This window comes from Anser anser (genome assembly GCF_964211835.1).
Source record: "Anser anser genome assembly, chromosome: 2".
Classification (NCBI taxonomy): Eukaryota; Metazoa; Chordata; class Aves; order Anseriformes; family Anatidae; genus Anser; species Anser anser.
The window spans coordinates 145,628,577-145,645,172 of NC_139721.1; positions in this window are offsets into that span (position 1 = coordinate 145,628,577).

Consider the following 16,596-nt stretch of genomic DNA (forward strand, 5'->3'; position numbering starts at 1 on the left):
AGCTGGCAAGGCAGTAGGTATTTAACGTTGCTCTTTCAGAGCACGTTAAGGCCACTGAAGCCTTCCAGGCTCAACCATTTCCAACTGCTCCGGCATTTCCAGGCTCCATGCTGCCAGTTTTGCACAAGGGCCGCCCCACACGGTCACCCTGTGTGCCCAGTACTGCTCTGAGTTCAGGCTGACCAGATGACAGCTCCCTGATTAACTGCTGGTGCACGGGGAGGATCAGGCTGTTTCGGTGGCATGCTCTTTGGGTCATACTGGAGCACGCTGTAATTTTGCAGTTACCACTTTTAAGGACTGCCGTGCTGCTTACCCCTGCTGACAGAGGTTTGACAGAGGTTTTGCCAAGCAGAGGCTTGGCACATTGTGACTTTTTGAAAAAGTGGATATTCAGGGTGTCTTTGTGAAGAACCACTGAAGTCATGAAAGGAAAAACTAAGGAACCTGGCACACAGATCCATGTTTCATGAGGAATCTGTTAAGAAGGCTCTCTCGTGCTGTGAGAAAACCAAGGACAAAAACAGACCTCTGGCTGCTTTGAAGCCACTTATTTTGTCACAGTCTGTACAATCTGTGCTCACCTTCATGCCACGTTTTATGCTGACATCAGCGAGCCATCAGAGCTATCAAGGGCACCAGGACTGAATGATAGCAGCGGAACCTCACATCTGTACCAGAAGGTCTGTGCTTCAAAGCTTATGGCAGGAAAAAGAAATCAGCACTGGCCACCTTAATGGGTAAGTCTCACCTGGTAAGCACCGTTCTTGTGTCATAGCGGAGCAGGTAGTCTGTAGACCCTTCCTGACCACACATCTAGTAACAAGTTTCCTGTTACTGCAGCTGAAGGGTTCTGTGGTGCTGGTGGACTTTTCTGTTTATAAGCTCCTAAGAGTTACGATGATAATAGATGATGTATGATGGTAAATATGATGATATATGACTGGTGTTTAGGGCTAGAAGTCTTGTTTGGGTGCTAGCTGGATGTTGCTGTATTGTGCAGATGTGAGCCGCTGAAAAGCCTTTTCAAAGCTGAAAATGGGGATGGCAGGAATCACTGAAGGCAGCGTTGGGAAAATGCTGTATCTGGCTTTCCTTACCACAATCCTCTCTTCATTTCTTTCTGTCAGTTGTCAGCCAAAACAAGCCCTCACCACCAAAATGTGCCTGGGGAGAGGGATTAGGAGTAGTTGTGAGGGAAGGAGCAGTTTAGGAACACGGCTGCTGTAAGAAAGCAAAAGCTCTCAAATCATCCAGTTGTGTGTGTCTCTCTCAGCTTCTGACTGCCTTGGGGGGTACAAAATGGCACATACGTTCCTCCTCTCTTCTATTCAGTGCAGCAACTTCAATAATATCACCTTATACTGAAAATACATGTGAGGATTGCAGTGAGACATCATTTCAACTTGTTCATTTAATTGGACTAGTGTCCTGCTCCTCAGATGAGAAGGACAGGGAATGGCGTAGGAAAGCCTCATCTTGATCTCACAGCTGATCTAGCAAAGATCTTCTGTGGCCCTGCGGAGTGCTGCGGAGGTGAGCTCTGCACCCACAGCTGCTGAGCCCCACGGCTTCTCTGGCATCTTGGGGTTCTGCAGCCAGCGGCGCTACTTCTACCAGGTGCACAGCTGAGATGTTTACTGCTAGCTGAGGACCTCAAAAGCAGTATCCACAAAGGGCAAGTAACCTAAAAGTGATTCCACTACTAGTGTCTAGTCGATGTGCTCTTTCAGTCATTTTTTTCCCTGCTGTTACCATTGAAAGGGACTGGGCTACTGCCACTGAAACAAAATGCTGCAAAACCAAAACCTGGTAGGTTTGCTCTGTTGCAATGCTTTTGGCAGACTGTCAAATATATCACTAGAAACTGCCAGATCCAATAGTGTTTTCTCCATGCTAGCCAGTAGGAAATCAATAACAGCCCTAATCATGAAAGTACAGAGAGATCATGAGAGAGCAGTAAAACAAGGGAAATTGTGAGTTTGAGCTATCATTCCTGTTGATTCTGGATGGTTTCTGCTGGTAATTTCATAATGCATCATGAATTTCCATAAGGCAGAGGGCCCAGCACATGCATAAAAAACGTGTGGAATTTTTGTCCATAGGGTTGAATGCTTAATATAGGGGTTTATATATTTATTTATTTATTTTTATCTATGGAAATACAGGCTGAGACTGCAGTAGGGGACAATTAGCCAGGGATAACAGGTTGTCTGGAAAGCCCCGGTGTGGTGGAGATAACTGTAACCTCTGTACACCCCCAGCCTGAGCAGACGGCCCCTGTGGCTGCCCCAGCAGCCCCTTCAGCTGCCCTAACTCTTTGGCTTCAGTTAAATGACTCCAGCCTTCCGGGGCTCCAGGTGAAACCACGCGCAGTTCCTTGGGAGGGCAGCTCAGAGGTGAGCTGTACTTACCCTAGGAGTATGCGGTTCTGCAGGAGTCTAGCCTGATCTACAGACAAAAGGGACAGAAGATGGGCTAAATTATGCAGGGTTAGGCTCACATAGCCACATCTCCATGTTTGCACCAGTGTGCTGTGATGCACAGGAGAGCCATTGATACTTCCCGGATGCCAGCCGCGGGAGCACTGCAGGGACAGGACACAGCCTTGGAGAAGAAAGGGCTTCTGTTTCCTCTCAGCAGCCTCCTCCAACCTTCTGTGCTCAGCATGAAGTTGAAAGCAAAAGGAGAAGGACTCTACAATGCTTCTCTGCTGGGACAACACTTGTCAGGAGCTGGGGCTCATGCCAGGCCTGAGGAGGAAGCGAAGAGGAAAGAAGCTTCCAGACAGCAATTATAAAACAATCCCGAAAAGCAGACTTTAGACGGATCCGGTCAGAGCATAGGAAACTATTTATGAACCTATCATGTTCCGTTTCTCAGCAGACTGAGCACTGAGCACGCCGTACGTGGTCAGGTTACTTCACGAATAGATGCATACATACCACTTGCTGCGAGGAAAGGTGATGTGCCAGGCAGGAGGATTTCTGCCATGCGAAGGTGTAGGGTAGAGAAAAAATGTAAGGATGATACTGTTTATACAGCAAAAGGTTTACTGAGCTAGGATTAGGCACTCAAGGCTTTGAAAAGGGGGCAAAAAGACACATTACGGTGATTCTTGATAAAAGAAAGTAGCAAAGACTTTATAGAATTAGGAGGAAAATCCCATATCTTTTTAATGAAATATTTTGTGTTGGATTTCAGCTGCAATGAAAGTACAGGAGCTGTGGGAAGAAGTTCATCCAGCCCTTGGCTGATTACTTTGAAGAATTATTATAGAATTTATATGCAATCCCATATCTCATCTCAGGAACTATACTGTACTTCCATTCATTCAGACGCACACAGCTATAACACGTCAAGTCCGATCAAAGGCGCATTCTGTGGCGTGACCAAGATGCATGTTGAACCAGCTCTGGAAAGAGAGTGCAAAATCCAAAAGCTGTAGGAGCAATAAATAAAACATCACACTACCAGAACAATTTTTGGTTTGTTTGTTATTCTTTCCTCAATTTATTCCTCAAGAGTTCAAGAAGTTCAAGCAAATTCTGTACTTTCAACACTTGGGCAGTTCTGTTCTAGCAGAAAATAATCTGTGGTCCTTTATGAGGCTTAGTAGTTCAGAACTTCTGAATTTTGGATCACTGATAAACTTGAAATACTTAAATAGTCGATGTGTTATTTTTCTTCTGACATCTATTAGTAAAAGAATAGTTAATCATCTAGTACATGGTGGTGAGGAGTACCTGTGTTCCTAGCAAGTGGTCAGATTTTATCAGTCTTTGAACACTTTTCCTAAAAACTTTTCTTTCTTCCCCTAAACAATCCCGTTTTCACTTGGATTTTATCAGTCTCCATATCACCAATCAGGAAAAAATAAATTGGACAAACTTGGAGTTGTATATGCCCCTGAATTAATTTAAGAATAATAGAAGATTATATCACCTGTATATATGCCATCTGTGTGCTACGAACTCCCAGGACACTGCAATGAGGCCAGTAGTGTAAACGATGTCTGGAGAGGATGACATCCACTGCCCAAAGCTGCTGGTTACTGTTTCATGTACACGAGGGTATTATTAGGAGATATAATTATAATGATGTAATGTTTGAAATTTTATATCCTCTTTCCATAGATTCGGTGGGTGGAATTTCTAGGCTGAAATTACCTTAGCGTGTTTGAATTAATCTCTCCCATTAAAAGAGGTTGTATTTATCACCTGCCTGCAGAATCTAAAACAGAACTCCACGCAGGTGGATATACTGTTTGCCACAACAGAGCTCCTGACTTGCAGATGCTATTCAGGAACCAAGGTAGATCTCAGTGGAAACTATTTGTTCACATAAATATTTGTACAAATTTTCCCAGCAATAAAGCTAAAACTAAAAATAGAAGAAAATTAGTGGAGATAGAAAGATAGATGGTGCAGCCGTGAGATTGATGCTGATGCAACAAGAACTTTCTTTTTGCAGGGCTTGTTTTCAAGCTGGACTTAGAGCTTGCCCACTGCACATCATCAGGAGCCAGATCCCCCAGGAAAGTGGGAAAAAATGACAAGGTCCCTGCTTTTGGCAGCACTGGTCTCAGAGAGGCTTCTGCAGCCTGTGGAGTGCTCCCTGAGTGCCTGCGCTGTGGAGGATATTTTAAGACTGTCTGAGCAGCTAATAAAGCCACCCCAGCTTTAGTCAAAACAGGATTTTAGGAGCTGCACAAACTCTTTTCTTCACATAATAGCACTTGAATCATGTAACTCATTTGCTGTATTGGTAGATATATTTCTGTCCTGAAAAAGTACTGCTGAGGAATAATGGCTTAGAAAAGAGATCTTCAGTCTGAGAGGTGAGAAAATGATAACCTGTTGTGCTTCCTGAAAAACAGAAGTTCTCAATCTCAGCTTTTGCCCTAGACCTATCCAACCTCTTGTACAAATTAATAATTAGACCATGCTTCAGTTTTTGCTGATTCTATAACCTTCTGTAGCCTGTACATCATGTGACAGCTCCCTGTGACATCCAGCCAGAGCTTACATGCTCTTTTCGAGATACACATGAATATGCACGGAGGGTGAAGCTTGTTTTGTTCATACTAGTTGATTGATAGGGTATTTTTGTTAATAACCTCAAATCTTAATTTAGTGCATTTTCATGGGAGGAAGAAAAACTCCTCTAGTTTTATTTCTTTAAAGGATAAATCTTGGGATCTGCCCTCAGCCTGATTACTCAAACTGGTGGAAGCACCTTTACATGGGAGCTGTGGGGAAAAAATAATCTTTTTCTATGCTGCTCCTGCAACATCAGGGCTATATTAACTTTTCTAATTGCTAATCTTTTGCAATGCCACAGAGCTGCGAGGGAATGGCTAGCAGACATGAGGAGCCCTGCTGTCTCTAGTAGGAATGAAACCAGGCAGGGTGTGCCCCTGGACTGTCTGCTCCCAAAGCACAGAGACCATGTAAAATCTCCTTTTGCTGTTCCTCGGATGTCGCTGGCAGCACAGCAGGGCTGTGCCTTCAGCTTGTGTTGAGGAAGAGGTAGGATGTGATTGAGTTTGACTAGAATATGATCTTAGCAGAAAATGCAATTTTAGAATAAAAGGAAGCTATGAAGAAGTAGCCAGTATCGCTTACGTCTGTAACATGGGAAAAGCTTTACTTTTATGTGCTGGCTAGTAGGCATCTGTCAATCTGTCAGGCAGAAGGCTTATGGGGTCTACAGGTCATAGGGACGTTTTCTAATATCAACTCTCTTTGCTTTTGTAGTGTTTGTAACACACAGTCCAGCACATGGAGCTAAAGTTTCACACTAATTCTGCTGCACAGTATGGCTCTATAGCACTGTCTAGCTCTTTCACGATGCTTTCCATCACTAGAAATGTTCTGTAAAGGAGCTTATTTTCTTGTTCCAAATTTGCAGATAAAGAAAGGCAGGCAATAATAACATAAATACATAATGTCATTTTTATAGGTCACCCAGCCAACTGCCTCAAAATTGAACCCTGGCCACAAAATCCCCGCGGTGTGATCTAGCCACTACATAACAGGGACTTTCTTGTGTGTACTCAGCTTAGCCAGAGTGTTATAGCTATTGTTTGTATAGGAAGTTGTATCTCCTGAAACATCCTGTAGCCATGCTAAAGGAGAGATTATTTGTTTTAAACAGAAAGGGTAAAGTAATAAGAGGTCCTAAGCAATTTTGAGAACTGTTGGCCTCTGCATACGTATTTAAGAAAATGTAATGTTATAGAACCTGTGTTTGCTTATTTGGCTAGACGTTAAGTTGTTGCTAAGATTTCAAGGCACAGGGAGTTTTTGATTCTTTCAGACCTTTCAGTTCAGTGGAAAAGCCTCCTCTGGTTTCCTGACTAGCTTCCTCTGCATTACCTCCTCTCTGCAAATTGTCCTCTGTGGTCAAACCTGTATCCTGACTTCAGGCCACAGCTCTCTCTGTTGCCAAGATCCCTCCAGCTAGGTGAACTCTAACAAGACCTCCCTGAGAACACCTCTGCCCTAATTCTTTCCTACATCCATGTTCCTTTATACAAAGAAGCTAATATTTTCTGATAAATGACATCATCCTTCCTAGAGAAGTGCAGGGAAATACTGGAGTACCTCAAATAGACCAAGATGGTGACTGTTGGTTAACATTAATGTGTTATTTTTGAAAATAAAGAGAAACTTCCAGCCAGTTCTGCCTACACAAGTCCATGAGCACATCCTGAATAGCAAAATATTATGTGAAAATACTTCCCTGGGTAGCGTTGAACATTCTCCATTCAGACACAACACACTGAATCAGATTAAATGAGCAAAAGCTTACTGAAAATATATGCTTGCAATTGCTTGTTGACTGAGTCTTAAATACTCAGGTGATGCACCAGAAACCACAGTTGAAAACAAGTATTTTTTACTTTTATTTTTTTAAATGGAGACAAAAACAACAGAAGACTGAAAAACAGGAAATACGTGCAAGGAATCACTGTGGAGTGTGAAGGAAACAGGGTGCATGATGTATGAGGGGAAAACATTACGAGTTAGCTCTGCTTATACAGAAAATCACTGTGAGATTTATTAGTAGTTCCCCAGGAACAACACCAAGCCCTGTATAAGTGGGCAGTGAATGAAAACAGGAGGTCTGGTACTGGACTGCTAACGAGTTACATCCTCTCATGCTCAATGTGTGCATTCAGATCACAGATTCAAAATAGCAAAAGCCCATGATGAATTAGTTCTAAAAAAGAGTTGCTAGGTTCCTAGAAGACAATTTAACATCAAGCTTTTTTGTCCTACGGAGAAGGTCTAATAATTTCTTAATACCCTACGAAGAATTTGCCTAATTTCACGAACTACAGTTGCATGTAAACACACTGAAATAGACTGCAAATTTCAGAAGTGATCTGCAATTAAAAAATTTTACATGAACCTTGTCTTGCTGGCATTTCAGTCAAGAAGAGATTACTTTCACTGATCTTTACAGGAGCTGAAAAAAGTCTAAAACATGTAGTGATTGTAACTCTTTACATTTACAAATGAAAATGAAAAAGCACCACTGTGTTAGCAGTCTGCTAAGAGCTGGGTAACAAGGAAGACCTGAAATTCACTGAAAAACCAACAACCAAACAAACTCAAAAGCCCATGGAAGCCCAGAACTGACTGTCCAGGGAAAAGCCCCATAGCACATTTGCTGAAATGCAATAGCAACAGATATTTATGCATCGTCAAATATTAGTCATGACAGAGACATAAGCATTGTGCCTTGAAAAAATATTTTGTTTGAGGATTGTGCACAGATTATTAAAAGGTCAAAGCAAACAGGAAATTATTCATATCACAGTGCTTTGGAATCTCCTGCCACTTAAATGGATGAACATACTGTGCCTCATCACCTCCAGTTATGATGGGGATGATTTAAACCCGTATTATCTTATTCAAGCAACTGTGAATGCAAAAGATACATAAGATCAAAGGATAAAATACGTGCTAGAAGATCTGCAAAAGTGCTTCCAAAGCTCAGCATGCTTCTAGGACCTGGGGTGGAAAACTCAAATGACAAATGGAAACCAAAGGCTTTAAAGTCCTTAGCAAATACTAAATATCAATTTGTAATTGAAACACTTGTGGGAAAAACCACTTTGACACAATGGATGGTGCATGATGGAACAAAAGATCTTAAAGGTAGAATACAAGGCCTTGGGGACTCCAGTAGTATACCCAAAGACTAAATGACAGATCTGAAAACTGTAACTTCATTCAGGCTACCGGATGCAGCACAAACAGAAAGTTGAGCAGACGAAACCAGAGAATCAAGGGGAAGTATTACAGTGATGCAGGAAACCCAGTGGAAAAGTAATATTTTCAAACCCAAGGGAACAAAAAACTATGTGTAACTATATATATTGTATAACAGAGGAGGATTAGGTGAAAGACAAGGAATAATCCTCTCATGCCAGGAAAATTCAGTCATCTAATTCAAACTCCTGATCCAGAAGAAAATATTTTGGTTTGTTTGCAAGAGTTTTGGCTTACATGTTGTCATGAGGAGATGACAGAAGATTATACTTAATGTTGCTATCCAGGACATTAAGTCTGAGCACTGTTTGGAGACAGATGTCACCAAGAAAAACTCAATCTGTTGTAGGGAAAATTCTTGCCTGCAGAAGTAGGGCTGGTTTTATCTTTCAACCATTTCAGAAGTTTTGTGATTTTGCAGAAATGAATACCGTTGGACCCTGTTCTAATGCAGGTCTCCAGGCATTAGTGCAGTGGAAATACAGAAATAATTGGAAATCAGTACCTCAGCTTGGTATTAAAGTGGCTTGCTCATTTACTGGCACTGTTTCATATCAATTGAGAGGTAGGGAAAAAGATTATGAACATTAGCCGTAGATTCCTGTTGCAATTTTTGCAAGGGTATAAGGGTAGTTTTAGCATTGTTACATTTTGACTGTGTCCATCTATATTTTGGCTTCAGAGATTGTATTTTGCCTTTGCTTTCTCTTCTAAATTGTTGTTCGAGGTTGATGTGTTACATGATTTCTGGCTGGCTTCTACCTCAGAGCTGCACTTCAGCAGTTAAAGAGCCTCCTCTGAAGTTTATAGATAACTTTCAGAAGAAAGGGATTATACAAATACATTATAAAATCATTATAATTGTTTATGATGGACTTGTTAAGAAGAAATACTGACTACCTGCATCTCCTAAAAAGGAGTTGCAACATATCGTCAGTGTGCCTCAGCAGGAAGTTTTGTAATAATAATACATTCCAAACACTAGAGAAATGTGATGAAAGTGCAAAAGAGTTACTCAACCATGCTACTGCAAATGCTTCCAAAACCCTGATGCAGTGCAGTTTTTATAAGGGACGATCTAATGATGCACAGTGTTTGTTATTATGCTGCCATGGCCACCTAGTGAGGAAAGTGCTTAAAAGAAAGTGAATATAGATGGCACAGTTACACCAGCCTTGGCATCGGTCCTCTGTTGGACAGGGAAACAAGGGTCCTTTGCCGAGTATGTTGGTGGATAAAATAAGCTATGCTCCTGAAGGAGTGGAGGACGTCACATTCCTTGAGCTGTATTTATTTTGTAATCTCATGCATTCAGTGATGCCCAAACTTTGGAGACACTTCAGTCAGGTACTCCATCTGCTGGAGGTTCCACCACGGACAAACAGCCCATCCTGTGCCAAATGCCCATTTCCACTGCCTCCCTTTGTCACAGTCATGCTACAATAAAGTAGCTGCTACATAGCTTCTCTCATAGGTTTGCTATGTTCCTATCTTATCAGCTGGCTTTTGTGTTTGGTCAACCCTTGATCCACATGGTTATTACCACTATTAGTACTGTGGCTTTTTTTGATTGGAAAATGATTACTTAACATGCAAACAACAAAGACGTAGGACTGGGAGCATGTAATTGACTGCCTGACCAAAGAGATCACAGGAACACTGACATGACGAGCCTCTGAGTCATGGCGAGTCTCTTGGAGAGGCTGAGGGGAAAGGAAACTCACGTATGTAACGAAAACTTCAGACACCTCCAAGCAGGTTACATAAAATATTATGTCCGGACACGGTGCTAGGAATGAAGGTTTGGATGTCATAAATAACTTCTCCATTAAACAGGTAGCTCGTCACAAGAGGAAGAACAATTCTTCATTTTGTCCTGAATGTCAGGAATGGTCTAGTTCAAAATGAAATTACAAAACAGCCTTACTGCAACAATCACGTTCAATAACAGTGTAGAAATGACAAACAGTAAAAAACAAACAAACAACAACAACAAAAACAGAACAAAATCAGTAAAAAATAATAAGGAGAGGACTTAAAAAAAGAACTTAAAAGAAGACAAAAAGGTAAACTAAAAGGGTAAAATGCAGGTAAAATGCAGACTATTTGAAGACGCGCTACTTGAGGATCAGTAGTATAACTGTAAACCACCTGTCAGTAGCAGTTATAGAAAGATACAAAAGACCAATATGGATGAACAGAAAGTTATAGGACATTTAGAAGGCATTCCCTGGGGCAAAGAGGGCTATAAGCTTCCTGGCTTGTACTGGGAAAAGCACTGCCAGCAGGCGGAGGGAGGTGATCCTTCCCCTCCGCTCAGCACTGGTGAGGCCACACCTGGAGAGCTGTGACCAGTTCTGGGCTCTCCAGTACCAGAATGATACCGACTTAGTGGAGTGACTTTGGTGATGGGCCATGAAGATGGATAGGGGACTGCAGCATCTTTCATATGAGGTGAGACCGGGAGAGCTAGGACTGTTCAGCTTGGAGAAGAGAGGCTCAGGGGGAGCTTATCAACGTCTGTAAATGCCACATGGAAGGGAATGAAGAAGATAAAATCAGATTCTTCTCACTGGTGCACATTGACAGGACAGGAGAAAACAGGAACAAATTAAAACACATGAAATTCAATTTGAACACAAGAAAACACTTTTTTTTTTTTTTTTTTTTTACTGTGAATGTGGTCAAACGCTGGAACAGGTTGCCTAGAGTGGTTGTGGAATCTCCACCTGCGGAGATATTCTAAACCTGACTGGATGTGGTCCTGAGCAACCTGCTGTAGCTGACCCTGCTCAAATGTGGTGTTGGACCAGTCAATCTCCAAAGGTCTCCTTCAACTTCAGTAATTCTGTAATACTACAGAAACGTGGAGCTTCACTGAAATGAGGAAAATACAAATGAATACAAACTACAGCAAGCATATATAAAAGCAGAATCATACAAAACTTTAAAAAATGTAAGGAACAACTAACAAAACACACAAAACCTGATAATAAATTCCTTATCAAACATGTCAGAAGAAATCTACCAAATAAAATTGTGATCAGTCAAGTTATAAAAAGGACCTCAGGGAAGAGGTAATATTACATTCAGACTAAACAAACAAACAAACAAACAAAAAGAGTTTTTTTTCTGTGATTTTGTTTTAAAATACTAAAAGTACATCCATAGTGAAGAGCTCTGCTGTGGTTGTTACCACTCCAGAATGAAAATGGAAGTAAGTAGAAAAAATTACAATACATAATTCTATGAAAATATCAGTACAGGCCTAAGTGGTGGCCAATAAAACAAACAGACCACTAGAAAATACTAGAAAATACCCATAGAATAAAACAGAAAATATGCCATTCCTTGGGGACACTCCTATTTTGTGTACTTTGCATAGTTCTAGTCTTCTCATCTGAAAAAGGATCCAGGAGGACAGTCACTGTACAGCAAGTGAAAACAGGATAATTAAAATTATAATGACATCCATGTGAGGAATGATTAAATAGTTCGGGATTCCTCTGGCTGAAAAAAAAACAAAACCGTGAGAGGACATGATGGCAATCTACAGGATCAGGTGTGGCATAGAGTAAATTAATAGACAGTTGCTCACTGTCTCTTCTAATATGAGAAGGGAAATCAAATGAAAGTAGCAGGTAGTACACATAAAACTAAAAGAAGGATGTATACGTAGCTAAGCTGTGCAACTCTTTGCTGCAGGAGGCTCTAGATGGTGTATGTTATTATGGGTTCAAAATACCTGGAGGAGAAATTATCTTTGATGAAGAAAAATGCAGCTACTGTAGAAGAGAATTGCAGCTACTGTGTATGATGACACCATCACCACGGGCTCCAAAAGCCCTGGGTCACAAACTGCTGAAGGCTGCAGTAACATCCTGGGGAAGTACCATTACTTGCTCTTGCATACGCCACTACTGCCTGTCACCGGAGACAGACGGACTTTGATCGGCCCTGACAAAACTGTTTGCCACGGTAGGCCTTGGTCTGACCCGATTTGAATTCCAATTTCTGCATGCATTTCTTCTAGTGATTGTTAGAGATTTAATAAAGATTGCTGTTTGGCTTACTTGGCAGTCGCTGCCTTGATATTGTGTCTCCGTCCTTTGCACACCAGATCCTCTGTTTTGTCACGATTGCTTCATGCAGTGTTGTGCAAAAGGTGAGATACTGACGAGTGGGGTTACTTAATCCACCCGGTGCCATTCTAACAGCTAATCCTGCAGGCACATGCAACCACAGGCTAGATGAGGTATGTTAAACCTTCAGAAGGGATTATCGATAAGATGATCCCAAAGCAGAGATGGGGTTATCCCTTCCCTTCCCCCCTTAATGTTATCCATTACTAAAAGCAATTGGAGAAGGCTAGATGAATACATTATTTCTTAAATGCAAAGTAACTCCATTCCCGATTTTCCTCCCTTAAAATGATCATTTAAAGTCGTGTGGTGCTTAGCTGCTGGCCAGGTTAAACCACAAAAAAGTACATCCTCTTGAAAAACAAGAACATTCATTTCAGAACAACTATTTTCTGAAAAGGAATGCCAGTTGCCTTCCTTGTGGGAAATACAGATTTTTACAGAAAGGTACTGCACACAGATGCGTGCCTACTTTGCCTCCTCTAGTAAGTTTATGGTATTCATAAAAAGCATCTCTAGCTCTCCCGCCAACATATGAAGTCCAAAGCAAATCCTAAAGTGGCTTTTGAAAAATTCATGAAGCAATGTGGAAATAGTAAGCTTTGGAAACGTACTACTACTTTTTATTTCATTAAGACCCAGAGGAAATACTTCATGTGAACCTGGTCTGCCAAATATTCTCTTTTTGTGTGTCTCTTCTGATCTTTGTGGTAAATACATTATACATTGTGCTGCTCTGGATACAAATACATTTGCCATGAACAAAGAACAATTCAGAACACAAACTGCTCAATATGTTCATGAAGTGCACATGAAGTTCAGCTGCAGGAAAACTCTAATATCCAAACTTTGTTGTTCTTTCTGTGTTCTTTGTAAAACATTGTCTCACTCTTTTCATTGTTGATGTACAGTAGATGGTAGATGTACTTCAAATATGAAAGCTGTTTTCTTCTTATTTAAAATGTAGTTAATGTTTTATAAGGAATCTGACAATCATAATCAGGAATCCACTTCCATATCATTATTATTTATGTTTTTCAACAATTGCTTTAGAGTTATCTTAAACAGAATATTTAGGTCATCCAGTCTTAAGAGCTGCCCTTGGTTTAGAAGTTCATGACATGATGCTGGAAGATAAACTGTAATTTTTAAGACTACTGCTTGCATTAGTTGGGATTAAATGATTAAGCAATTTATCTGAATAAATTCAAAGGAACTACAAGATAGCTAGCCTTTTTCACCATTTTCCAGCAGGGAAATAAGAGGTGTTGTGTCTTGAATATTACATTAAGTATTGAGTAAAATAACAGCATTTCAAAGCACGCAACTAAGTTTTTCTATTATCTTCAGCAAGCAGATTATTCCAGCACAGAATCTGTAATCTACTCATGATCATTATGCAAGATTCACTTAATGATCTTCAAAATACATGTTGGTTTTCTCTGAAAAATGCTGTTATTATCACTCTCGTATACAGCCTTAGCATTTTGAGTGGCTGAAACGCTATTTTTGTTGTTGTTCTTCCCCAAACTGCTGCCTCCTGTCTGTTGCGACCCCAATGCTGTGTGTAATCCACTTTTTAAAGCTGTGTTGACTATAAGCAGTGTATTTTAATTGCCCAGAGCTAATGTGCTTATAGTCTTAAACCCACCTTACTGCCCACAGAAACTGAGCAGGCACTGAAGGAATCAACATATGGGAGAGCCCAGCTCCAGCTGCTGTTGGAGAGGGAGGCAAGGAGAGACGTGCAGCTGCTTCACAAAAATAGGCTGTATTCTTTAGAAAAGGAGAGGCCAGCCACAGCGAGGTCATGTACATTTCAGTGTAGTCTTGAAAAGCCCTGACTGGAGTTCTGGGACTTCTGCTGCACTTTCACTCCTTGCTGTTACTTGCTGAATGTGAAATCATACAGATGTGCTTGCTTTGTTTAAGGATGTCAGACGGAAAAGGAACTTCCCTGAATCTGACGCATGTAATGATAGTCACTCTTACAAACTTTGCACGTTACCGTGTGAAGAAGAGCAAAAGAATGAGCATGTGTATGTGCATTGTTTCTGCTAGGAGTGACTGATGAGCTTAGCGCTCAGGCTTGTTTCACCATGAATCATAACTCCTGACCCATTGCCAGGATAATACAAATTGTGGGTCAGGCACACGATCTGGAAATGGGATAGCAGGATCTGTCTTTACAACGGGAGACTAGGTTGCTGTCAACATCTTTCTGAAGTGGCTGAGCTTGTTGGCTTCAGCTGGGCATTGTGCAGAGTTGGCACAACTGATAATATCCTTGCAGCTATCAATGAATTAAGGACTTAGCACCCAGAGATGTGCATCCTCCTGAAACTCTTGTGTACCTAAACAGCATAAACAGAACCTATAATTTTCAAGGCCTGATTTTACTGGTAACGGCATTAGTGATGCAAGAGACAGGAGGAAAGCCATGCAGTTATGTAGCCACTCTCTCATCATGAAATTCACAGCTCAAGCTAAACTAGGCAGCGCTTATGTGGAAAACACAAACCATTGTCTCCCCCGTCAAATCAGTCCTTGCTATTTCTGTTGTCTTCTGTAGCAAATAAAATTACTCCCATATTTAAGCCATAGAAGCTAAAGCAGATGGTTCAAGTCAAGTGACCAAAGGCTCCCAGGCACAGAATTCAGACGCAGGATGAGACCGAGTTGTTTATTCCAGGTTGTCTCTCATGTTACTGACTCATTTCTGACACACTCATCTTTGTTGCTAAGGTTACACCGCAGCTAGCTCAGCAGGGAGGAGCTGGATGGAGGTCTTTCTAGCCCTTACTTGCCCACGGTGGCAGCCTAAGGGCCCCGTGCTCTGCAGCTGCTCCGTGGTCCTCTAAGGACACACAAAGTTCAGTGACCCTTTCACTGTAGATCCCAGCCCTAATGGAGGGACTGAAAGTGACTGCTCACCTTTTGAGAAAGGCTGTCACGGTTACTCACTCTTATGGCCTCTTCTCATGGTCAAGGATATGGCTGAAAACAAAAGGCCTACAACCTTTCTCTTCCTTAAATTGAGAATTAATTAAGCTGAAACCAAGGCGCTTTGGCTTCTTCAGTGAGTTGCACTTTTATACAGGGGAACTTGATACTGAGAATATCATCACAAGAACTATTTTTGTTAGGGTGTTTCCCCTTCTTTCCCTTCACACCCCGAAGTAATTAAAACCTCGGGAACACTGGTATCATATACTTGCTGTAGCTGAGATGGAGATGACATTTTTCTACTTTTCTGAGTCCTGGATCTGGGCAAGAACTAGGGAGTCTCCATAAAAGACTGTAAAAGTATGAGGAAAAACTCTGAAGTGTAAATTTCATCTCTCTCTCACTATACATCTCCACATGCAGGAGGAGCTGACTTGGAACCAGTTTTGTTAGTTTTCTACCATCAGCCTGTTTCCCTTAGCAGTGTATGATGAATGAGGAAAGTTATGTATAATTATTTATAAGTATTATATGCAGACAAGTTAATCTGCTTGGTGCTATTCTGATAGAAATTCAAAGGGATCACTGGAAGAAATCAAGAGTAAGCAGAGTAAGAAATGAAAATGCAGTCAAAAGATCTCCAGTGTTCTCCTAGGAAGAGTAATAATCAGGTAAGCCTAACGATGCTGTTATAGTTTGGCCCTCCCACATCTGAGGTCAGGATCAAAAGGGATAGTAAATGATAAACAGAAGAAAACTTTCAGTGTTATTAAAGAAAAGGATTGGGTTAGTCATCATAACCGAAGACTCCTGATAAGTCCTGAAAAGCAGGCAAGAAAACAGGCAGACACCCATGAACTACAGCAGGCTACATGTCTCTTCCAAATCAGAGAGCTTCCCTGAAAAGACCCTACAGATGTCTGATGGAAAATAAATTAACATTTTGCCCTGATAGTTGTTCAGTGAATAACACCTCATTTGAAGGAGCTATATCTAAAATGCACTAATCATCCAGTACCGTTGGCTCCTGGAATAGGGCTGGTACATGCACAACATGGCCTGGCTTTCCAGAGGTGAATTAGATGACACAGACAGCAAACAGAATCATCTGCTGCAGACAGAGTTGATCTCAGAGTTGGAGGACTACATTACTTGGTCTGGAGGAGGACAACTCAAAGAAACACCTTTCTCAAAGGGCATGTTCAGGAAGGTCTAAAGCACCA